The sequence below is a fragment of the Portunus trituberculatus genome, chromosome 23 (genome assembly GCF_017591435.1).
Source record: "Portunus trituberculatus isolate SZX2019 chromosome 23, ASM1759143v1, whole genome shotgun sequence".
In the NCBI taxonomy this organism is placed as follows: domain Eukaryota; kingdom Metazoa; phylum Arthropoda; class Malacostraca; order Decapoda; family Portunidae; genus Portunus; species Portunus trituberculatus.
The window spans coordinates 13,100,820-13,127,335 of record NC_059277.1 but is presented as its reverse complement, the minus strand read 5'-3'; the positions used below and the strand labels follow the sequence as shown (position 1 = coordinate 13,127,335).

Genomic DNA, 26,516 nt, shown 5'->3' with positions numbered 1-26,516 from the left:
GAGTAAGACAAGTTCATCCCTGCCTCTGCTCCAGTGTGGCCAGACTCATCACATGAGGAGGGAGGGAGTGAAGGGGAGGAACCGACACTCACCGTCTTCCCTAGTGGTGACTGCTGCCGGGGGCTGAGCGGGCCGGCGCCCTCTGTGTTGAACGCTTGCACCACCACCTGGTAGTCCGTGTGGGGCTCCAGGTCGTCCAGGCTCACCGTCCAAACACCTTCGCTCTCCACGCCGCCGCGGCCACTCTCCGAGCTCTCCACCGTCGTAAAGTTGTACTGCGGGGGACTCCCAGCTCTGGCGGGCCGGGCAGAGGCGTCACGTGAGTTAATGGTTCATATGGCTGTTATGACCCGCTCAGGCAGCCCCTAACACATGGACACGAGCGTGCATACACACACACACACACACACACACACACACACACACACACACACACACACACACACACACACACACACACACACACACACACACACACACACACACACACACACACACACACACACACACACACACACACACACACACACACACACACACACACACACACACACACACACACACACACACACACACACACACACACACTACTCACCCAACCTTCCTGATGACGGGGGCGTAACCGAGGTAGTACCCCAGGATGGTGCCGTGGGTCTGGTCGGGGGGCGGCGGGCGCCAGGACACTCGCACCTCTCGCGGCGCCATGGCCTCCGCCCGCAGGTCTCTTGGGGCGGCGCCGGGCTTCTCGGCAGAGGTGGTGAGGCGCAGCTCTTCAGAGGGCGGCGACCTGCCCAGGTGGTTGGTGGCCACCACACGCACCACGTACTCCGTGGCGGGCAGCAGCGGCGACACCTCCACCCCCGCCGCCACGCCAGAGGCAGGCACTGGCACCGCCCGCGCCTCGCCCCACCCCTCCAGAGCACGCCGAAACTGCAGAACATAGGACGCTGGTGGCGGCTCCGGCGCCGTCCACGACACCCGCACTGCACGGGAGCCCTCAGCCACCACGCGCAGGCCCCGCGGCGCTGACGGAGGCTCTGAGGGGCACCAATTGTACACCTTACATCACAGTAGTAGTAGTAGTAGTAGTAGTAGTAGTAGTAGTAGTAGTAGTAGTAGTAGTAGTAGTAGTAGTAGTCAAAATCAACATTCCCCCCACACACACACACACACACACACACACACACACACACACCGTGCACGTTGAGCCTGATGGTGTGGGAGTTCCTGCCGTAGGCGTTGTGTGCCGTGCAGGTGTACACGCCCGCGTCACTCTGGATGGCGCCGCTCACCTCAAGCTTCGCCAGCGTCTCCCCGCCTGGCTCCACCGACACGCTCTCAGAATACCTGTAGTAGTAGTAGTAGTAGTAGTATAGTAGTAGTAGTAGTAGTAGTAGTAGTAGTAAAAGGAGGAAGAGGAGGACGAAAAGGAGGAAGAAAAAGAAGGGAAGGAGGAGAAAAGAGGAAAGCAAGAAAGAAGAAAAGGAACAGAAGATGGAGCAAGAGAAGAGAAGGAGAAAAGTAAGAGAGAGAGAGAGAGAGAGAGAGAGAGAGAGAGAGAGAGAGAGAGAGAGAGAGAGAGAGAGAGAGAGAAGCACGACAAAAAGAGCAAACGAGAGGAAAAAAAATCAAAACTACCCACAAGCCTCACCAATGAACCAGCACAACGGAACACAACACACACACACACACACACACACACACACACACACACACACACACACACACACACACACCGTCCTCGTAACACTTCCGGCAGTTACCTTGGCGAGTGATGGAGGGAGGAGCCGCGCAGGGACCACGTGACTGTGAGCGGAGAGTCCCCACGCACGCGACACTCCATTACCGAGGTCTCCCCTGCCCTTACATCCACCGAGGAGGACCCGCCGCTAAAGTAAGGCGCCGCTGAAGGGAGAGAGAGAGGTGAAGGTGAGATAAGCAGACTTTTGGCGAGGTGTGTCGTGTATAAATGATAAAATTGCCACTCCTTTTTCTTATGCAACAGGGAAAGCTGGCCAAGGGTAACAAAAAATAAATAGAAAAGGCCCACTTGATTGCCAGTTCCATAAAATATTAAGAGAGTCAAAAATCTGGGAGAAATGTCTTGAAACCTCCTTCCCTGTCTGCTTCTGTGTATTCCACCTCCATATGATCTGAAATAATTTAGGAGGGGGGGGTTTCAAGACGTTCATCCCATTCTTTTGGCTGATTTTTTTTTTTTTTTTTTACTATGTATGGGAACTGGCACCTCAGTTTTTTTTTTTTTTTTTAATCACCATTTTTGTTGTCTTTGGCCTGTTTTTCCCTCTTACATAAAAGAAAAACTTCGGATATAATGCACTGACTCAATCTCCTTCCTTCATTCACTTACTAAGACTTAATATTGTTTTCTTTTCACTATTCTACATCACCATTACTTCGTCCCATCTTACCTAAAACAATAAAAACAATCTTCACTAACACCCCTTCACCATCCCATCACCTCATCACCATCCCTACCTTCGTTTAAACTCCTTCCCTCATTCACTTACTAAGTCTTATGTATTCGTTTCTTTTCACTATCTTACATCATCTTAATCTTGTCCCATTTTACTTAAAACAACAAAAACAATCTTTCACTACCACCTCTTCACCATATCACCTCATCACCATCCCCACCATGATTTAAGCTCCATCCTTCACACCTCATTAACTTTCACTATTCACATCACCATTATCTAGTCCTATCCTACTTGAAACAAAAATATCCTATACTATCATCCCCTTCACTATCTCATTACCTCATCATCATCTCCAACATCATTTAAACTCAGTCCCTCATTCACTTAGTAAGATTTTTATATTTTTTTTCTATTCACTATGTACATCACCATAATCTACCCCAATCTTACCTAACATAACAAAAACAACCTTTATTACCACCCCTTCACCATCTCATTACCTCATCACCATCCCCAGCATGATTTAATTAAACTCCATCCTTCACACTTCATCTATTTTCACTATTTACTTCACCATTACCTCGTCCTAACTTACTTAAAACAAAAATATCCTTTACTATCACCCCTTCACCATCCCATCACCTCATCACCATCCCCAACATCATTCAAACTCCATCTCTCATTCACTTACTAAACTTCATATACATTTTTTTTACTTTTCACGAGTTTACATCACCATTACCTAGTCCCATCTTACCTAAAACAACAAAATCAACCTTTACTACCATCCCTTCACCATCCCTTCACCATCCCAGCACCTCCTCAGCATCCCCAGCACTCACAGTTTACGGATATCTTGATAGTGGCAGTGAGGTGAGTGACGGAGTTCTCAGCCCGGCACACGTAGATTCCGGCGTGACTCGGCTCGGCCCGCGCCACGTAGAGGGAGCCGTTGGTAAGCTGTACGGCGCGTGGGGTCACCAACTCGACGCCTCGGAAAGTCTCGGTGCCTGGAGAAGAGGAAGATGTCGTTGGGTTAGGTTAGGTTAGGTTAGGTTAAGAAGGCACTGTGTTAGGTTAGGTTAGGTTAGAAAGCCATTAGGTTAGTTTAAGTTAGGTTAGGTTAGAAAGCCATTGGGTTAGGTTAGGTTAGGTTAGGAAGGCACTGGGTTAGGTTAAGTTAGGTTAGGTTAGGAAGCCATTGGGTTAGTTTAGGTTAGGTCAGGTTAGAAAGGCACTGGGTTAGGTTAGGTTAGGTTAGGTTAGGTTAGGTTAGGATAGGATAGGTTAGGAAGGCATTGGTTTGGATAGGGATGTGAAGGAAGTTTTTTTTTTATCTTTTTTTGTTTTAGCTCTTTCGTTATTTTTTGTTAATGTTTCCTGTTGTTATTTTTGGGTCGTTTTCATGTTGTTTTTGTCTTTCTTCCGTGTCTCTCGTTTTCTGATTCTACGGAAGATCTATGAATTTTTTTTCCCCATCTCTCTCTCTCTCTCTCTCTCTCTCTCTCTCTCTCTCTCTCTCTCTCTCTCTCTCTCTCTCTCTCTCTCTCTCTCTCTCTCTCTCTCTCTCTCTCTCTCTCTCTCTCTCTCTCTCTCTCTCTCTCTCTCTCTCTCATGTTGTTTTTGTCTTTCTTCCGTGTCTCTCGTTTTCTGATTCTACGGAAGATCTATGAATTTTTTTTCCCCATCTCTCTCTCTCTCTCTCTCTCTCTCTCTCTCTCTCTCTCTCTCTCTCTCTCTCTCTCTCTCTCTCTCTCTCTCTCTCTCTCTCTCTCTCTCTCTCTCTCTCTCTCTCTCTCTCGGTTAAGTTAGGTTAGGTTAGGAAGCCATTGGGTTAGTTTAGGTTAGGTCAGGTTAGAAAGGCACTGGGTTAGGTTAGGTTAGGTTAGGTTAGGTTAGGTTAGGTTAGGTTAGGATAGGATAGGTTAGGAAGGCATTGGTTTGGATAGGGATGTGAAGGAAGTTTTTTTTTTTTTGTTATCTTTTTTTGTTTTAGCTCTTTCGTTATTTTTTGTTAATGTTTCCTGTTGTTATTTTTGGGTCGTTTTCATGTTATTTTTGTGTTTCTTCCGTGTCTCTCGTTTTCTGATTCTACGGAAGATCTATGAATTTTTTTCCCCATCTCTCTCTCTCTCTCTCTCTCTCTCTCTCTCTCTCTCTCTCTCTCTCTCTCTCTCTCTCTCTCTCAGTAGTAGTATTAGCAACAGTAGTAGTTTAATCATCGTAAATGCAAATCCTCAAGCAGTAAAAGCACACACACACAAGAGAGAGAGAGAGAGAGAGAGAGAGAGAGAGAGAGAGACCACCCCATGACTCCTGGTGCACAGCCTCACACAGCCAAAAGAGGCAACAGGGACCTGAGCTGCACCTGCCAACGGGAAAGATAAGCCTCGACACCCCCAACCAGGAACCAGGCAGTGAGCAAGCGAACCCGAGGGAAAAGTGGACTTAAATATGTGTTTTTGGCTTAGTATTGACACAGCGCTGCCGAGCCACAGTCAGACCTGCCAGCTGCTCACTTCACTCCCTTCCACTTCGCCCTGGACTCGCTAACTCGCAGGTAAACACTCCTGAGCCTCGCACAAGCCCAGGTAAAACGTAATCTTTATCCTCGACCCAAGCAGAGGCACGGGCGATGGAGTTTGCTGTGCTGGAGAATTTTGCCAGCTGTGTTTCGACCGGTGAATGTTAAGTCTCACTCTGCTTACTCGCTGTTCCTGCCTACCTTGTCTGTCTGTCTGTCTGTCTGTCTCTGTCTCTCTCTCTCTCTCTCTCTCTCTCTCTCTCTCTCTCTCTCTCTCTCTCTCTCTCTCTCTCTCTCTCTTCCTGGAATATCTAATTGGAATCGGTTTAAGTGAGTTCACAAGAGTTTATACAACTATAGATATTATTCCCACTTGTTTTTTTGACAAGTGAATGTTATGTCTGATTACTTACTCTCCACTCGTGCCTACCTTCTCTGGAATAACTATTTGGATCAGTTTAAGTGAGTTCACAAGAGTTTCTACTGCTACATAGAATTTTTCCAGCTGTTTTTATTCTTTACTTAAGAATGTTACGTCTGATTATACTTACTCTCCATTCGTTCCTACCTTCTCTGTCTATCTGTCTGTCTCTCTCTGGAATATGTAATTGGGATCAGTTTAAGTAAATTTATATGAGTTTGTACTGCGATATAGAATTTTTTCATCTTTTTTCTTGTTCTTTTTTGACTAAAGAATGTTACGTCTAATTCTACTTACTCTCCATCCATGCCTACTTTCTTTGTCTATCTGTCTGTCTGTCTCTCTGGAAGTAAATTCATAAGAGTGTATTTCTATAGAGAATTTTTCCAGCTGTTTTTTAGACTAAAGAATGTTACGTCTGATTCTACTTATTTCCCACTCGTGCCTACTCTCTCTGTCTATCCGTCTGTCTCTCTTTGGAATATCTAATTTGGATCAGCTTAAGTAAGAGTGTGAGTCCGTAAGAGTTTACAAAGCGAGAGAACTTTTAGCAGGTGTGTATCGACCAGGTGTTGAATAAAGCCTGTGTCTGCTGTAATCTAATCGTTTGTACCTTCTTTGTCTATCCTGTCTCTGGAATATTTGTAACCCCAACACCAGAAGAGTAAGTTTAGTGAGTATAGACGATTAACTCCCTTCGGTACCATGACGCATTTCCCTACTCATTTCGGTTACTTTACGATTTGATACAGTTTCAGAAACCTATGTGTGGGATCAGAATAGTGAAGACTGTAGCCATTAATTTTCTGACCTCCATAGACCCTTCCTAATGTCAATAAAATGGTCTAATCGTACGCAAATCTCATGGTAAAAATGTGTCCCCGTATTGCAGGGGTTAAAGGGAGGTTTTTTGGAGGTCAGCAGTATTTCGTGTTGCGTGTTGTTGTGTTGTATTGTTGAGTTACGTAAGCTTGAATGTAATCTGCTTCAGTCGTGCATACCTGTCTCTGTTCACCTCTCTCTCTCTCTCTCTCTCTCTCTCTCTCTCTCTCTCTCTCTCCCTCTCTCTTCTGTTCACGGTAAGTGGGATTTTGGAACCTGTGTTTCGAGCGAGGTGATTGTTAAGCCTGACTACATTGTGCTTCACTCCAGCGTACACACACACACACACACACACACACACACACACACACACACACACACACACACACACACACACACACACACACACCTCTCTCTCTCTCTGTTTGGCCTCTCAACAAGGAAAAAGTCCGTGCAGTTCTGCTGGGTTCCTGGCCACGTTGGTGTCCCAGGTAACGAACGTGCGGACTCCCTCGCTCGCTCTGCTGCCCTAACCAACGACAACTTCCCGCATCCCATTCCCGCCGCCGACTGCTTCCCAGCCCTCACTTCCATGCTCCGAGACTTATGGCAGTCTTCATGGAACATGCAGAATGACAACAAACTCCATGCCATCAAGCCCACCGTCTTCCCGTGGCCTCTCTCCATCCACCGGAACCGGCGCTGGAAAACCGCCCTTGCTCGTATACACCTGGGCAATACCGGTCTCACTCATGGACACCTTGTGCGCCGTGAACCTCCACCCGTCTGCCCGTGCTGCCACTGTGCTCTAAGTGTCTCACATATATTCCTGGACTGCCCTAACACATACTCCCATCGTCGTGACGCATTTCCTTTCCTGGCCACCCTGCGACGCCCCCAGTGCTCACTGATTTTCTGAGAGACTCTCCCACCTTTCCTTCCCTAGAATAATGACCTTCCTTACCAGTCTTCATCTCTTCAACTAGATCTGAGTAAACACAACTATTCCTAGTGCCATATAGCCTTTCAGGCTTGGTGCTGGTACCTTTTCAAAATTCAATTTAATTCAATTCTCTCTCTCTCTCTCTCTCTCTCTCTCTCTCTCTCTCTCTCTTCTCTCTCTCTCTCTCTCTCTCTCTCTCTCTCTCTCTCTCTCTCTCTCTCTCTCTCTCTCTCTCTCTCTCTCTCTCTCTCTCTCTCTCTCTCCATTCGGCAGGGAGCTAAAAATAAGGGCGTGAGTGGATGACGAAGGCAAGATAACGAGAACTATAACACACACACACACACACACACACACACACACACACTCACTATCACTCAAACGACCCTTCCAGAGGCGCACCAAAGGGCAAGGCACTCCTGAAGACCACCGCCACCACCACCACACCCTCCCTTCCCCCCAAACGTCAGGACTCGTGCAGGAGATCAAGGTGTGTACTAATTTCAAGTTAAGCTGAAGGTAAAGCTAACATGACCAGCCTTTGACGTGAAGCGGAAGCGAGCGAGAGGAGAGACGGAGGTGGACAAGAGGAGAGATGGAAGAGAAAGAGAAGGAGGCGGACGAGAGGAAGGAGAGAAGAAGAGAAAGGCAAGAAAAGGCAAAAGGAGAAGGAGAAGGTGAGAGGAGATGGGAGAGAAGAGAGAGGGAGGCGAGAGGAGACGGAAGACAGAGGAAGTTGGAGGAGGCGTTAGGGAAGTGAAAGGAGACGAGAGGAAGGCAAGTGAAGGCAAGAGAAAGCGAGAGAGAGAGAGAGAGAGAAGAGACGATTGGAGACGGAACGAAGGAGAAAAGAAGCAAGAGGAGGCGGGAGGAAGCAGGAGAAACGCGGAGAGAGGCGAGAGGAAGCGAGAGAAAGCGAGCGGAGGCAGGAGGAGGCAGGAGGAAGTCGTGTGCTCCTTCCTTGCTTACACGAGAGCATATAGAAGCAAAGCAATGATGTCGAAACCTTGCCTGGTGCTCTTCCCGTCCCCAGAGAGAGAGAGAGAGAGAGAGAAAAAAAAAGCTTATACTGTAGTCCCTCCTCGCAACACTTCACAAGGACATGAGCTCCAGCATTACGTTCACACTTACGAGGATAAATGGGAACTTGAGAGGGACGAGAGAGAGAGAGAGAGAGAGATATGTCCAGTCGCTTTTTTTTTTTTTATATGTAAGAGGAACAACCGGCCCAGGGCAACAAGAAAGGTGGAGGCCTAATTATTTCTTGCAGCTGCTGTTATTTCTTATGTTGTTTCTTATTTTGTGCTTATGTGTATCTCTGTATCTGTGTTTATACTCACCTTTTCTCCTTCTCTGCATCTCTCTGTACTTCTGTCTAGTCTTCATAGTCTTTACATTCATCTTTATCTATTTGTTATCTCTCTCTCTCTCTCTCTCTCTCTCTCTCTCTCTCTCTCTCTCTCTCTCTTTAACGCCGTATTCAGAAACATCTTTCCCTCGCTACGACAATTTTCCAAGGTCACAGAGACAACCAGAAGAGTTTTCAAGACAGTTTCTCCATTTAATAAACCGGAAATCTTGCCAATCCATCACAAGTACCATAAAAAAACACTTAAAAAACACGAGTATCTTAAAAAACACGAGTATCTTCAACTGGAGACTTTAGAAACCATTGATAGTGAGAGAGCAAAGCGGTTCAGAATACAGGTCTAAGTGGAAAACAGATAGAGAAACCCTTTACTCACCCTGCACACTGCCTTCCACCTTCTTCTTCCACTGCACGGCTGGTTCAGGGCGCCCCTTGGCTACGCAGTCCACCACCAGGGCGTGGCCGCGGCTTACCCTGGCGTTACGAGGCTCCAGCACCCACGTAGGCGGCACTGCGGAGGGAGAGCATCGTCAGTAGGGGATGGGAAACTTGTGTGTGCGGCCGGGAGTGTCTGTGTGTGTGTGTGTGTGTGTGTGTGTGTGTGTGTGTGTGTGTGTGTGTGTGTGTGTGTGTGTGTGTGTGTGTCTGGGGAAGGGAAATTGTGTTGCGTGTTAAGTGGAGTCAAAGGTGTGTGTGTGTGTGTGTGTGTGTGTGTGTGTGTGTGTGTGTGTTTTAGGGGTGGGGGGAGAAGAAAGATAGACTAGCGAAATGTTGAGGGATGGATGGATGTGTGTGTGTGTGTGTGTGTGTGTGTGTGTGTGTGTGTGTGTGTGTGTGTGTGTGTGTGTGTGTGTGTGTGTGTGTATGTGTTAGGATACATGAGTGACTGTGGCGTGGGCAGTGGAGGGGGTGAGGGGAGGGGTAATGGGAGGGGAGGGGCCGGGGTGTGGTCGCTGCGGATCGCACCCCGGCCTAATCTGACATGTGCAGAGCCGCTGAAAGAGTATTTGACACACACACACACACACAAACTGGACTTTTTTTTCAGCTATTGAGTTATGCTTTCTATCTACAGACCTAAGCTTGGCGTGTGGTGAGTGGCTCGGTGTTCACTACAGTGTCGTGTACACATTACACTCTGAACTCAGGCTAGACTACCACCCATCGTGACACACTCAACAAATATACAGTTATCTTTCCATCGAGTTACTGTGCTAGTGAGGTGGTGCCTGTGAGCACATCTATCACCAGTCTAACCATTGCAGTGTGACGTGGCGGTGTGTGCGTGTGTGTGCAACAAGTATGTACAGAAGCTGTGGTGTGTGTGGTGTCCTACGTGGAAGCCGTGGCGTCACTACTGTACATGTGCTGAGGCGGTGGTGTGCCCAACAAGGTGAGTATAGCAGGACGAGCCCCTAGCAGGCCGGGCCAGTAGCAGGCCGGCCCTGTAGCAGATGGAACTCGAGCAGGTCGGTGAGGGCGTCCTGGCTGCAGCGGCTCCTGTGGGTGACATGCCACGAGACGAGGGGGCGTGCAGGGAGGAGCGTGCACAGGGGGGGACAGGGGAGGGGGAGGCGTGCGGGAGCTACAAGGGGGGTGGGTGAAGTGAAACACAGCCGTTCAGTGACCAGGCGGCTACACAGGTGCTCATGGTGCTGACCGTAGCGTGTGTCGTTACCTGGCCTAGGCTACGTGAGTGCTATGGTGCGGTGCGGTGCGGGGTGCTGGGCTCTCCGCCGCCACAACCTTACCGTGCACGCTGAGGGAGGCCGTGAAGCGCACCGCCGCCGCCGCGTTGTGCGCCTGGCAGGTGTAGCGCCCCGAGTGTGCGGCCGTCAGCGAGCTCATTGTCAGCACACTCGAGAACTGGTCAATGACCTTCACCTGAATGTTGGGCGGCCTCCCCTGGGAGAGGGACCGCCCATCCTTGAACCACTCCAGTTTTAGGGGAGAATCACCCTTATTCACTCCACAAACCACACGAGTTCGCATGCCTTCCGACAAACCCTCTTGGAACGAAAAAGGTTCAATACGAGGGGGAACTGTAAAGGGGGCAGATAAAAACACAAAAGTTAAGAACTTGGTCATAACACACATGGAGGGGGAGGGGAAGAGGCGAGCGTGCCGGGAGGGGGTGAGTACCGTGGACTGTGAGGGTGGAGGTGGAGCGGGTGGAGGCGGCGGCGTTGGTGGCCACACAGGTGTAGTCCCCCGCGTGGTGCTCCCCCACCCGCTCGATGCTCAGCACGGAGTTGAAGGTGTTGACGTTGGCGATGGAGAGACCCTCGGTGTGGGCGCTGCCGGGCGTGAGGGGGTCGTTGTCCCACAGCCAGGTGAGGGAGAGCGGCTCGTCCCCCCGCGACACAGAGCACGTCAGCGTCAGGCGCTCGCCGGCCACCACGCGCTCGCCCGCGCCGAACTGCGATATCTTTGGGGGGACTGCGGAGCGGCACGCCCTGCCATTAGCTGAGACACTCCACCCTCACGCACCCTCCAGCAGCTCACCCCACACTGCCACCCCGACTCCTGCACACCCTGGGAGACTGCACACTCAACACTAAGATTAGCAACCAGAAAAGAACACTGCGGTGACACCATTAGCACCGCTGCTGCAGGCCGCTACTCCCCCGCTGCAGGTGAGCGGCGCCTCACTAGGGACCTGTGGGTGCTGAGGATGTTAAGGAGCATTAGGGTGTTAAGGAGCATTAAAGCTGATCACACGTTGGCAGGTCACAAAATACTGACTAATGAGGGAAAGGCAACACTGAGCGCCAAGAAGGTAAGCCAATGACTGCCTCCCATAAATGGTTGGATCAGTCAAGGGAATTACGTTAATAGGGCGAATTCCAGTATTCCCGTGTTTCCAGGGACGACGAGGCGCCTGGAATGGCCACGACCACCCCTGGGACCGCCTGTATATAGGGAGCTGAGGAAGGAATTATCTGTGCATTTATTGAAAGATTATTGCTTTTATAATTTGTTTTCTCATTAATTACGTGGCAATATGAACAGATTTGATTTTCCACCCTCGTCTTTTTAAGTACCTTTCCCTTCTACGTGCTGAAGAGATAACACTTTAGATATTGTGTAGATTAAACCAAAGTAAAGAGGAAAAAAATAATAGATCAGCAAGCAATATCATTAACATAGAAACAATAAAAGAATAAAAAAAATGGAAAAAACATCAAAACAACAACAGACGATGATAACCAATGAAAACTCGCATCACTAAAAGAAAAAGAAGAAAATGCCATAAAAAATTAACTTCCATCATTAGCCCATTCAGTACCATGAGGCGTGTCCATATTCATTCTGGTTACTATTAGCCCATTTTACTCAGCTTCAGAAATTTATGTGGGGATTGAAATAGTGAAGACTGTAGCCATTAACCTTCTGACCTCCATAGACCCTTTCTAACATCAATAAAATGGTCTAATCGTCACTAAAACTCATAAAAAAACCTTCTAATACTGAAGGAGTTAAAAACAATCAAAACAAAACAAACAACAATGAACTATCCACTAATCCACCACGACCACCTGCTCCACCTCCTTTTCGCGCCGCTCCACCCCAGAAGAGGACGCCCCGCCGAGATGTGGATACGAGAGGTGAGTGGCGGTGTGGGTGTGGTGAGGTGGATCTCTTAGCCGTCACGCGTGAATGATAAATAGCAGCCCTTCACCGCGAGCCGTGAATGCGTGAAGACCTCAACGCGACAGTCATTCACCTCCTGAGCTTGTTTGCCTATTTAATTTTCAAGTGGTGGAGTCTCTCTCTCTCTCTCTCTCTCTCTCTCTCTCTCTCTCTCTCTCTCTCTCTCTCTCTCTCTCTCTCTCTTTCGTGTAATTAATATATGAAAAAATTTACTACCATGATTCAATGTTTTTTTTTTCTCTCTCTTTTTTTTCTTTATAAAGTGTTTGATTCTAAAGCTTTGATATTTGAACCTTCAGGATTAGAACGTTTTTCAAGTTTAAAGGCTTCTGAATTTTAGCTTTATGATCTGAAGCTTTAGTATTTGAAGGTCTCTGTGATTTTATTTATTATTAGAAGCTTAATCTCTTCAATACTGGGACACATTTTTACCTAAAGATTTGTGCACGATTAGACTGTTTTATTGACATTAGGATGGGTCTATGGAGGTCAAAAGATTAATGGCCACAGTCTTCACTATTCTAATCCCTCACATTAGTTTTTGATGTAGCTGGTTAAGGCGCCTTGTGTTCTGGCGTCCGGTCTACGCTGCCCAGGTTCGAATCCTTGCCAAACCTAGTTATCCGGTGGAAGATGTAGCGTTCTCCTGTTAACCCTGGCTGTACCATTATGATCTAAGCTGTTGCGGCTCCTAATGGTATAATTTTTTTTTCTTATGTCAGTTGAGAGAAAGAGCTGCAAAGGGGGAGCCGGGAAACGAGAAGAGCTACAGGGTTCGCTATTCTTGACACGATCCGAAGCTACTTATAAGATTTTAAGCCAAACTCTTTACAAGAAGGTTAGTGATTAAAAGCTTCATTTCTAACGAAGGCAATTGTCAAAACGAAGCACTCTACCGGAAAATTTAAGAGGCTGCCATTTTGTAATCAGAAACGTCTGTCTTTACGAAAGCTTTAACATTTCAAGCTAATTATCTGTCCAAACGAAGCTTTTAGTCAGAATTTTTAACCCCTTCAATACTGTGACGCATTTTTACTCTGAGATTTGTGTATGATTAGATGATTTTATTGACAATAGAAAGGATTTATGGAGGTCAGATGATTAATGGCCAGAATCTTCACTTATTAATCCCCTACATGAGTTTCTGAAGCTGAATTTAATCGCCAAATAGTAGACAGAGTGAATGTAGAAACGCGTCATGGTTCTGAAGTTAATACTGGAAGCTTCAATCCTAACGAGTGTAATCATCGAAGCTCAAACGAAGCGATGCGAGGGAAGCTTTTGATTTACAGCCAGAGTCGCTAGTTCGCTAATTACACAAGTCCGAACGAAGCTTTAAAAGTCGTTCAGGTTTAAAAAATTAATGAGCCTGTTGAAGTGATGCAATTAAATTAATAATCTGCTTAGGAAAAAATGAGAAAAAAAGGAAACAAAGAGGAATTAATGGATGGAAGTAGTTTACATTATATACATTTACAAACTTTCCGGTGTTGAGTACTGAATAAGAAAGTGAAAAATGTGTCATCAGATTAGTTTCTATGTTAAAAGTAAAGAAAAAAGCAAAAAAGTGAGAAATGTATCATGATTTACTTTCTAAGCTAAAAAAAAAACAAAGTAATATAATAATAAATAATCAGCTATGTTAAAAGAAAAAAAGAAAAAGAAGTGAAAAATGTATCATCAGTTTAGTTTCTAAGCTAAAAATAAAAAAACAGATAATACAATAATAAAAGAAATTTGAAAAGAAAGACACAGACATATATTTAACAGAAAATGATTAAATCTATACAGACGAGAAAACAAAAGAAACCAACTAATTCAACAACAACAACAATCAACAACAACAACAACAACATCAACAACAACAAAGAACATAAACACAAACTACATAAATTTACACAAACAAGAAAACCACAAAAAAAAAAAAAACACAACAAATAAAGAAAACCCTTACACTTAACAAAAACAACAACAAATTAACACAAACATGAAACTGAAGACAAAAAAAAAAGAAAAAAAAAATAGAAATAACAAAACAAAGATATGAGAGAAAAATCAATCAAACAACAAGCACCAAAGTGAAGAAACTCAATTGAACTCATGTGAGCCTTTCCATCATAACATCAAACCTAAGTGTGACATTCCAAGGCGTGCCAGGTTAATGAGGCTCTCGGGTGTCACTGACCTACCACGGGGTGACCTGCCGGCGCCTCACTCACGCCCCCAGGGAAACACGGGAACCTGGTGGCCATGTCTTAGGGATCTAGGTAACTACTGAAAATATGAGCGTGAAGTATTTATCCAGGAAAACATTATTAGAAGGGATGGAAAAAGGAGAGGTGGGAGAATAGGAGGGAAAGATGGGTTGGAGGGAAAAGAATTAGAAGGGATGGAAAAAGAAAAGAGGATAGAGGGAGGGCAAGATAAAGATGTGTGAGAGGGGAAAAAATATAGATGACCAGAGAAAAAGAAGGAAGAAATGAAGAGTAGAAGGAGAAAACAATAAAACACGGGTAGATACACAGATAAGAGAAATGAGGAAATAAACTAATGGAGGAGGAAAAGAATAGAAGAAAGAAAAGGAATAAATTGATACTATAGATTACTTGAGGAAAATAAGGAAGAAAGAGAAGCAGAAGAAGGGAGGAAAGAAAAGCAGAAAAGACAAAAGAAACGAGAGACAGAGAAAAAAAGACAAAGAAGAAAAAGAAAAAAAGAGAGAAAAGGAAGAATAAGAAGGAAGAAGAAATAAAAAACAGAAATAAGGAGAAAAGACAATAATGAAAAGAGGGAGAAGCAGAGAAAAAAAATAAGCAAAAGAAAGCGCAAAACAAAGAAGAAAGAAATAGTAAAAAGCTAAGAAAGGAAGGAAGAAGAGAAAGAAAGGAGGAGAAGAAGGTAAGGAAGAGACTGAAGGAAAGAGAGAAGGAGAGAAAGTAAAGGAGAAAGGCAATTAATTGATTTCCTGACGCCGTTACATTAAGCCATATTGGAGAAGGAGAAAGAGACAGGGGAAGATGATAAGGGAGAGATAAGGGAGATAGGAGAATGAGACAGGAAGGGCAGACAGGAAGAACAGACAGGAGATAATTACAGAAGGTGGAGAGACAACGAGAAGAGACTGAAGGTAAGGAAAGGAGGAATGTGTGAAAGAGGAAAGAGACAAAAAAAAGGACAAGAGTTAGAAATGATAAGAAAACGAGAGAAGAAAACTGGAGAAAGAAAGAATAAGAAAAATACGAAGATAAGGCAGAAGAAAACAGAATAAAGAGAAAAAAAAAGACAAGAGAAATAAACACGAAGAAAAGGCCAAAAAATAATTGAAGAGTAACGATGATAAATAAGAGAGAAAGAGAAAGAAGTAAAGAAAGATACACAGATAGACAGACAAACACCAAAATAAACAGAAGCAAATACGTGAACAGAAAAAAAAAGAGAGAAAGGGAAAAAAAAGAGAGAGAAAGACGGAAAGAGGTAAAAAGAGAGAGAGAAAGACAGAAAGAGAGAAGGAGAAAGAAAGAGAGGAAGGGAAAGAGAAAAAGAGAGAAAAGAAAGAAAGAGGTACAGAAAAAAAATACAGAAAGAGGTATACAGAGAAATATAGAAAGAGATATACAGAGAGAGAGAGAGAGAGAGAGAGAGAGAGAGAGAGAGAGAGAAAAAAGAAAGAGACACAGAGAGACAGAGAGACAGAGAAACAGAGAGACAGAAACAGACATAGAGACACCGAGAAACAGAGACGCAGAGAGACAGAGAGAGATAAACAAAACACACAGACACACTCAAACAACACCCCTACACAGACTCACCAAGCACTGACACCCTGACGGAACCTGTAGCGGAGCGCCCCTGCTTGGTGCCCGCGCTGCAGGTGTACACTCCGGCGTCGTCCTGTTGCCGTACCTTCTCCACGAGCAGTACGCCGTCCCCCTGCACGCGTCGCTCCGGGGCCTGGTCCACCCCCACCCCATCTGGCGAAGGCAACACACCCTGAGGCAAGCTGAGGGAGTCTGCACCTCGCTGACAACTTAAAGCAATTTACATCTAAACTAGGTCTTGTGTGTTTCACTGTTTGATCTGCTGCAGTCTCTGACGAGACTGCCAGACGTTACCCTACGGAACGAGCTCAGAGCTCATTATTTCCGATCTTCGGATAGGCCTGAGACCAGGCACACACCACACACCGGGACAACAAGGTCACAACTCCTCGATTTACATCCCGTACCTTCTCACTGCTAGGTGAACAGGAGCTCGACTCCCCGGCCGGGGAATCGAACCCCGGTCATCTGGCTTGTGAAGCCAGCGCTCTAACCACTGAGCTACCGTGTGTGTGTGTGTGTGTGTGTGTGTATGGATTGACTGACTCTCTCTCTCTCTCTCTCTCTCTCTCTCTCTCTCTCTCTCTCTCTCTCTCTCTCTCTCTCTCTCTCTCTCTCTCTCTCTTTCCCTGTGTGTGTGTTTGTGTGTGTGTGTGTGTGTGTGTGTGTGTGTGTGTGTGTGTGTGTGTGTGTGTGTGTGTGTGTGTGTGTGTGTGTGTGTGTGTGTGTGTGTGTGTGTGTGTGTGTGTGTGTGTGTGTGTGTGTGTGTGCGCGTGTGTGCGTGTGTGCGTGCGTTGCTATCTAGCTACTTACATACATACATCACATACAAAATTGACCAATCGGGCCACACCACCCTGGGGAAGCCGCGCCGCTGCCCCGCCACACCAAAAACAGTTTTCCATCTATTTTATTCAGCGATGAGAAGCGAGGGGCAATATTCACCTGGGAGAAGGGGGGGCGTAAAAACACACATGGGGCTGCCTGGATATTGGCCGGCGTGCGTGGGCGTGAGGGTGTAGGGGGCGTGTAGATGTGCATGATATGGGCGTAGAATGGGCGTGATGGGTGGCAGATGGTGTATGGGTGTGAGTAGGAATGATAAGACTGAAGGTTAACGAAGGTGTATTGAAAGGAGCATAAGAGAGACTAAAGGTTTATGAGCGTGGGAGAAAAGAAAGAAACGTTGGTAAGAGCATAGAAAGGAGCATGAAAAAAAGGGGGAAAAATGCCAAGAGAGTGAGACTGATAAGACTGAAGGTTAACAGAAGGTTCATTGAAAGGAGCATAAGAGATTAAAGGTTTATGAGCTTGGGAGAAGGCGAAGAAACGTTAGTAGGAGCATAGAAAGGAGCGTGAGAAAAGGGGGAAAAAATGCCAAGAGAATGAGACTGATAAGACTGAAGGTTAACAAAGTAACATTGAAAGGAGCATAAGAGAGACTTGAGGAGCTTGGGAGAAAGCGAAGAAGTGTTGGAAAGAGCATAGAAAATCCGGTGTGAGATCATGGAAAGGAGCGTGGGAAAGGACACAGGAAAGAACGAGGGAGTGAGAGGGATAAGACTGAAGGTTAACAAAGATACATTGAAAGGAGCATAAGAAAGACTAAAGGTTATGAGCGTGGGAGAAGGCGAAAAAACATAGATAGGAGCATAGATAAGGTGGAGTGAGAGCATGGAAATGAGCATGGAAAGGGCGCAGAAAAGACTAAGATTAAGAACATTGGCATAGGAACATTTGCACAGGTAGGAGCATGAGCGTGGGAACAAAGGAAGGAGCGTGGGAATGGCTACAGAAAAGAGCATGAAAGTATGGAAAAGAAAGAGGAAGAGCCTGGAAAGATTAGAGTAGAGTCATTGGCGTGTGAGAAAGGAGTAAAGCGTGAGAACATGGGAATTAGCGTGGGAAAGAGCACTGGAAAGAAAGGGAGGTGGGCAGAGCATAAGTAGATTTTTAGAGCGGCGTGTTATTCATTACGCTCACACAAAGGAAACCAATTTAAATCCATTTGCATCGTGAATGGCCAGCCAGCACCAAAGGAGGAGGCGCCCTGGAACACCCGCTTTCAATTCCTCTGCCGCCCATCCACCTAACTATTCCTAAACTAATACTATTCTTGCTTCATTCCCAACCAGGTCTCTTTAACCCCTTCAATACTGAGACGCATTTTTACCTTAATTTTTTGGTGTGATTAGACAATTATGGTTACATTACGAAGGGTCTATGAAGGTCAAAAGATTAATGGCCAGAGTCTTCACTATTTTAATCCCAATATATGTTTCTGAAACTGAGACACATTTTTGCCTTGATTTTTTGGTATAATTAGACGATTTTATTGACATTAGGAATGGTTTATGAAGGTAAGAAGATTAATGGCCAGAGTCTTTACTATTTTAATCCCAACATATGTTTCTGAGGTTGTATAAAATCGCCATATAGTAACCAGAATGAATATGAGAACGCGTCCTGGTACTAAAGAGATTAAATCCTCCTATATATTATTACCAACCGCCCATCCCTCTGACTGTCACTAAACTAATACTATTCTACTCCATTATCAACCAGATCTCTTTAAACTTTCTTATTTATTATTTCCACCAATTTTTGTTTAGTTTCTATGCATTCTATGAAGTTTTGTTTGTTTTGTTTTCATTGTGTTACCTTTATACTTTGCACTTTACAGCTTGAAACCTTCCTTTGTCCATATTCACACCATGTCATGAATTATTTCCCCTTGTTTACACTTTGCATTTTACAGCTTCACACCTTTCCTTTGCTTATCTTTTACACCATGTCATGATTTCTTTCTTCTTGTTTACCTTTACACTTTGTACTTTTCTCCTTTACACCTTTCCTTTGCTCATCTTCACGCCATGTCATGATTTTTTTTCTCTCGTTTACACTTTGCATTTTACAGCTTTACACTTTTCCTTTGCTCATCTTCACACTATGTCATGATTTTTTTCCTCTACTTTACTTTTACATTTTGCACTTTACTCCTTTACACCTTTCCTTTGTCCATCTTCACACCATGTCATGATTTTTTCCTCTTTGTTTACACTTTCCACTTTACAGCTTCACACCTTTCCTTTGCTTATCTTTACACCGTCTTATCAACATTTTCGCCAGGTTTCTGCAAGTTCTAGGCATATCATGAATGGTTTTCCTGTGTTTGTTATCTTTTTTTGCTTGTTTTGTGTGTTTCCAGCCATGTCATGTAGTGTTTAAGCCTTTCAGTACTGAGACGCATTTTGGATACGATTAGACGATTTTATTTAGATATGGAGGTCAGAAGGGTCTTCACTATTTTAATCCCCACTTATGTTTCTGAAGCTGTATAGAATCACCAAATAGGTCAGATCAGACCATTTATTGAATAGCCAGAAGATTAAAGAGTCTTCACTATTTTCATCCCCACTTATGTTTCTGAAGCTGTATAGAATCACCAAGTAGTAAGCAGAATAATATGTGAAGACGTGGCATGGTACTGAAGGAGTTAAGCCATCTTCGTGCTGTTTTCCACTTTTCTCTACAGTTTCTAGTCATATTATACGTCATGTCATTTTTTTTTTTCTAATCTCATTTTATTTATCTCCTGCCACTTTTCTTGAGTTACCATTTACTTCATTCACAATTTTCTCTATCATTTTCGTGTTGTTTTTAATCTATATCCACATTTTCTAGCCATTTTATTCGTCTTTTTCCTTTTATATCGTCTGCTGTCACTATTTCCGTCTGGTTCCCTGAGTTACCAGTTATCTTATTTCCTACTTTCTCTTGTACAGCATTTTTGTGTTGTTTTTAATTCATCTGTACAGTTTCTAGCCATGTCATTTACCATTTTCTCTTTTTACACCATCTTTTCACACTATTCCCTTGTATTTCGCAGTTACCAGCTATTTCTTCACTATTTCATCTTGCATACACTTTTTTTCTCTCTTTCTCTCTTTTTTCCTGCAGTTTCCAGCTACACCATACATTTTATTTTATTTTTATACAGTTTTAATTCCGTCTTTTCCTCTGCAGTCCTTCGTATATCTTTTATTGACTTATTCTTTTATTTGGTAACTTTTTTTGTGTCACGTTTGCCTCAAATTAGTGAAAAGTTGAGATTATGAACGTGGAATAAAGAAAGTATAAGAAGAAATTCATATCCAAATTACTTGCTGTTCTTCTCACGACTCAAAGGTGACGATTTGTTTGCCAGTCAGTCTGTCAGGTGAACAGTTAGACAGGTGAACAAGTAGTTGGTCAAATCAGTCAGTTAGTCAGTAAGTATATCAGTCACTTAGTCAGTCCTAAATCGGTTAATTAGTTCAGTCAGTCAGTTAGTCAAACAAACAGTCAGTCAGTCAGTCAGTCAGTCAGTCAGTCAGTCAGTTAGTCAATCATTAATTCAGTCAGTTATTCAGTCAGTCAATCATTCATTCAATCAGTCAGACAGTCAGTCATTTAGTCAGTCAGTCAATCATTCATTCCTTCAGTCAGTCAGTCAGTCAGTCAGTTATGCATTCATTCATTCAGTCATTCATGCAGTCAGTCAGTTAGTCAGTTAGTCAATCATTCATTCATTCAGTCAGTCAGTCAGTATGTGTTAAATTAGTCAGCCAGTTGTTCAGTAAACAAATCAAAGACACAACCGATTATTCTCAAACCAACCAGTCAGTCAAACAGTCATGTCAGGTCAAGTTAAGTCACATAAGGTTAGATTAACTTAGGTCATGTTAGGTTAGGTTAGGTCAGGTTGGATTAGATTAGGTTAAATCATGTTACGTTAGGTTAGGTTAGGTTAGGTTAGGTTAGGTCAGAATCAACCAACCAACCACTCATTTCACCCAACCAAAACAAACAAATCAGTGAGTTAAAGAGCCAGCCAGATCACTCACTAGTCAAACCAACACAAAGTCACCCAGTCATTCACTTAGCCAGTCAGCCGAGCACCCACACGCACCACGGCCACAGCAACGCAGGAGAGACAAGCAACACAACCAACACGCGGCTTTCCAAACTGAACGAGAGGCATTGGCAACTCCCTAAACTGCTTTGGTCGAGTCAGTGTCTGGTAGAGAAGCGGAGAGGCGGAGATGTAAAGGAGAGGTAGACAGAAAGAGAGATGAAGAGAAGTGGAGAGGCGGAGAGAGAGTAAAGAAGAGGTAGATAGACAGAGAGGTGAAGAAATAGGAGAGATGGAGAGAAGATAAAGTAGAAGTAGAAAGACAAAGGTGAAGAGATAGGTGATTCGGAGATGTAGAGGAAAGGTAAACAGACACAAAGAGAGGTAAAGAGATAGGAGAGCCTGAGAGAAAGTAAAGGAGAGGTAAACAAACAGAAAGGTAAAGAGATAGAAGGGGCGGAGAGAAAGTAAAGGCGAAGTAGAAAGTCAGAGAGGTGAAGAGATAGAGAGACAGAAAGACGGAGAGGCGGAGAAGTGGAGATGTCGAGAGATAGAAATAATGAAAGGCAAATAAGCAGAGGGACGGAGAGACAGAGAGGCGTTGAGACAGAGAGGCAGAGAGACAGAGAAGAGAAGAGGTGGAGAGATTGAGAGGCAAGGAAACAGAAAAACAGAGAGGAGGAGAGACAGAGAGACAGAGAAACAGAGAAGAGGAGAGGTGGAGAGATAGAGAGGTAGGGAAGCAGAGAGACAGAAAAGAGGAGAGGCAGAAAGACAGAGAGACAGAGAAGGGGAGAAGTAGAGAGACAGAGACAGAGAAGAGGAGAGGTGGAGAGATTGAGAGGCAGGGAAGCAGAGAGACAGAAGAGGAGAAGCAGAGAGACAGAGAGACAGAGAAGAGAAGAAGTAGAGAGACAGAGAGACAGAGAAGAGGAGAGGTAGAGAGATAGAGAGGCAGGGAGATGGAGAGGTGGAGAGAGGCAAGCGCGGTGTCACGTTACTTGAGTGGGCGAGAGAGAGTGGAGCGTGGGGCGAGTTACCTGCAGATCCTGGAAGCTGGAATTCAGCCTTTGTGAAATACGATCAGTTTGATTCTTAACGCTGACTGACCTTCACGTTTTCACTCATGAATAAACGTCTGCTTTTTGTTGCCATCCCTCCCTCCCTCCATCCCTCCCTCTCCTCTCTTCCTTTCCCCCCTTCATCCTTCCCTCTTTCCCTCCCTTCCTTTTCCCCTTTATCCTTCCCTTTTTCCCTCCTTTCCTCCCTCTCTCCCTTCATCCTTCCCTCCTTCCCTTTTTTCCTTCATTCCTTCCTCTCTTCATCCTTCCCTCTTTTTCTTCCTTCCTTCCTCTCTTCATCTTTCCCTCTTTCCTCCTTATTTCCCTCTCTCCCTTCTTTCTTCCCTCCTGCTTTCCCTCCCTTCCTCCCTTCATCCTTCCCTCCTTCCCTCTTTCCCTCCCTTCCTTCCTCTCTTCCTCCTTTCATCCTTCCCACCTTCTCTCCCTCTCTCTCTCCCTCCCTTCCTTCCCTCCTTCCCTCCCTCCCTGACATCCCAGCTCTGAGCCTCTGTCAGTATTTAAAGGTTTTTGGTTTTATTTTACGTGTATTTATTCATTTTTCAACGAACCATCGGGTATACACGTCTTAGTCATCGTGATACACACCTCTCTATTTCTACCCATCATCATCATCATTGTCATCGTCATCATCATCATCATCATCGTCATCGTCATCATCATCATCACATTTTCTTAGTCATCTAACTCCCTAACGACCTATCACTACCGACTCATTTTTCAGCAAGTGTAAGAGCGTTAGTTTCTTCTGTAGGTTGGATAGTCTTGTGGGTAGTTATGACACGGAAAGGTTTTTGTATATACAGGAGTTCCTTTGTGTTGAAACGGCTTTATTTCCTGTTCTTCCCTCTGTTCTTAACCACTTCAGTACCGTGACGCGTTTCCATATTCATTCTGCTTACTATTTGGTGATTTCACACAGCTTCAGAAATTTGTGTTGTGATTAGAATAGTGAAGACTCTGGCCATTAATCTTCTGACATCCATAGACCCTTCTCAACCCCTTCAGAACCATGACGTGTTTCGATATTCATTCTGCTTACTATTTGGTGATTTTATACAGCTTCAGAAATTTATGTGGGGATTTAAACAGTGAAGACTCTGGCCGTTAATGTTCTGGTCACTAGAGACCCTTGCTAATGTCAATAAATGGTCTAATCATGCACAAATCTTAAGGTAAAAATGTGTCCCAGTACTGAAGAGGTTAACCCTTTCAGTACCGGGATACATTTTTACCTTGAGATTTGTACACGATTAGACCATTTATTGACATTAGGAAGAATCTATGGATGTCAGAAGATTAATAGCTAGAGTCTTCACTAGTTTAATCCCCCGCATAAGCTTCTGAAACTGTATAAAATCACCAAATAGTAAGCAGAATGAATATGAAAACGTATCCCAGTACTGAAGAGGATTAGGCTACAATGCCATTCTTAAAAGTCTCAGCCAATAACATCATTCTATTATCAAACTGTATAGTAAGAACGAGTATTCCGACCTTAATGAATATGTGTAAAAATGTCAAACTTTTCTTCTTTCTCCCTCAACATGGTATAAATAAAAATAAATAAATAAAAAATAAATTACTCAGCCACTTGTATGCTTCCTCAGTCTTGTGGATTCTGAATAGTAATTAAATATTCTGGTGTAGGTCTGGAAACACAATTTCGATCAGACAACACTGGTAACGATATTGACTCTTCTTTGGCACTCCTTCTTTTCGTTAATGGAAGAGGCACTTACCACCTTTCCACTTATTGAGTCTCTTCTCCTGTATTAGTATCATGCTCTTGAGTGTTGGTCTTTAAACCTTCCACTTCAATACGAAACAATTAAACCCTTCAGTACCATGACGCCTTTCCACATTCATTCTGCTTACTATTTGGTGATCTTATACAGCTTCAGAAACTCATGTAGGGGATTAAAATAGTGAAGACTGTGGCCACTAATCTCCTGACCTTCACAGACCCTTCCTAATGTCAATAAAATGGTCTAATCGTCCACAAATTTCAAGGTAAACATATGTGTTCTAGTACTGAAAAGGTTAAAAGCGCCAGAAGTAATGCAGGAAATCTTTATGAACATCTACAAGAAAGGAGATTAAAGAAAACAGATTTTTGGCTTTTCTACGAGGTTTAAACATTGAAGGTGACTGTAGGGCAAGTAAAGATCTCTCTCACCCATTGGCAGTTAAAAAAAGGTGTGGTAGATATCAGTAAGAGGGTTAAAAAGAGGTACTGGATATATTTGAGCATTGGCGGTGGCTGTAGGGCAGGTAAAGGTGTCTTACAGTGATTGGTTACTAAGAAAAGGTATTCTAGATAACAGTCAGAAGGTTGAAATTAGCTTTTGTGTATATTTGAGCACTGATGGTAGCTGTGGGGCAATTAAATGTGTCTCACAGTGATTGGTTACTAAGAAAAGATGTGCCAGATACAGTCAAAGGTTTAAGTGAGCTATTGTGTATATTCGAGTATGTGGATTTACTGAGAGCAGAATAAAATGTTTCATGAGTTTTCTTTGTGCAGGAAAAACAACAAAGAGAGTAACGGATCGAGTCAAATCGGCCAAAGCTTTCAGTGCCTCATGTTACATTTTGGCTCAATAAAGTCGTATTTGGTTACTGAAATGAAGGAACAAAAGGAATAAATATCACACTGTCTTCTAAATGTCAAAAGTTAAAAGTCCATCGTTTATTTTTTTTCTTGCATTTAAGAAGCCATTACTCCTGTTTGTGTCTCTCCATTTCCTTCTCCATAAGTACATAGTTACTAGTAAAAATAGAAGTTTGCATTAGTTGTACTTGTATATAGTTACGTTACTTTCTTTTACTCTTTTCCCTTCCTCTGTTCCTCCTGCAGTAGTAAAAAGAGAGGTTTGTATTTGTTGTATTCAAGGTATCACTGTCCGTCTCTCTTATTCCTCTTCCCTTTTTGCATTTAAGAAGATATTACTTTTGTCTGTGTCCTCCATTCTTCCGTATGTATGTATTTACGTTACGCTCCCTTACTGCTCTCCCTTCCTCCCTTCCTCTATTCCTCCTTCACTACTAAAAAGAGGTTTGCATTTTTTGTAGTCAAGGTTTTATTCCTGTTTGTGTCTCTCCCTTTCCTTCTCTCTTAGTACATAGTTACGTTACGCTCTTTTACTGTTCTCCCTTCGTCCCTTCCTCTATTCCTCCTTCACTAGTAAAAAGAGAAGTTTGCATTTATTGTATTTAACGCAGCACTGTTTTCATTCGCCTCTTCCATCCCTCTCTCCCTCGTGATAGGTTAGGTTAAATATTTTCCTTCCTTCCATCTGTCCCTCAGTCAAAAGGTAAAAGAGATGCTTGTGTTTATTGTATTACCTGCGTTTGTATCTCCTCCTCCTCCTCCTCCTCCTCCTCCTCTTCCTTTTCTCCTCCTCTTGCGTTATGACAGAAAGATCAAATTAAACTTACACATTTCGCCTCCCTTCGTCTGTGCTTCCATTAGTAGTAAAGACAGTAGGTCTCTTTTACTGTGTGTCAGAAATGTTGTTATTGTTTATCTGCCTCGTTCTGCTCTTCTCATGTAGGTTACGTTAAGGTGAAGTTAGGTGAAGTTAGGTGAAGTTTGACATGTTAGGTTAGGTAGAGTTTGGTTATGTTAGGTTTGGTTAGGTTAGGTGAAGTTTGGTGAAGTTTCGTAAGTTAGGTTAGGTTAGGTTAGGTGAAGTTTGGTAAGTTAGGTTAGATGAAGTTTAGGTTAGGTTAGGTTAGGTTAGGTTAGGTTAGGTTGGGTTAGTTTTAGTGTAAGTGTTAGTGTTAGTGTTAGGTTAATTAGTATAGCTTAAACATTCCCTCTCCTTCCCTGCACCTTCCTTACACCAGTTAAGAGATCATTTAACTTTTCCTGCATAATTTTCGTTGGCCACGCTCGCTTTGCTCTTCAGAAAGACTAAGATCAAGATAAACATGCACCTTTTGCCTCCCTCTGTGCCTCCGTCAGTAGCTGCCTTATTTTTACCTGACGTGAGGCAATGTTGTTCTTGCGTCGTCCGGGCTCACCTGTGTCCTTACCTGAGCATGTTTTGATTGTATTTGGCGCGTGTCCGCCTCTCGCTCTCACCAACAAGGACGCTGGAGCATATTCCTTTGTGCCAAACGCTCCACTGGTCCCAGCTCGCCTCATCCTCTCCCTCTCTCTTCCTTCCTTGCTTTTATCTTATTTCCTTTTTTTCCTACTGCCCCTTATTCACTTACTCAGCTTCCAACATTCATCTGTACTTCTGTTTCTCCTTCTCTTCCTTTGTGTTCGTCTTATAATCTCACTCTTCTCTTATATTCCTTCTTTTTCCTTTTTTCTTTCATTCTTCAGTGTTTTTCTTCTTCTCTTCTTCATCTCTCTCATTTTTTTATGTTCCTTCTTTTTCCTTTTGTTTTCTTTGAATTTTCAGTGTTTTTCTTCCTCTCTTCTTCATCTCCCTCTTTTTTTATATTCCTCTTTTCCATTTTTCTTTCATTTTCAGTCTTTTTCTTCTTCTCTTCTTCATCCTCCTCCTCTATTTCAATCAAAGTTTTTTTATCTTTTTT

The 26,516-nt window shown here is 43.9% G+C and overlaps 1 pseudogene; it reads right to left on the bottom strand.

Annotated features, from left to right (window-relative positions):
- LOC123507822 overlaps window positions 1-26,516 on the bottom strand; it is a 388,467-nt pseudogene that overhangs the window by 53,305 nt on the left and 308,646 nt on the right.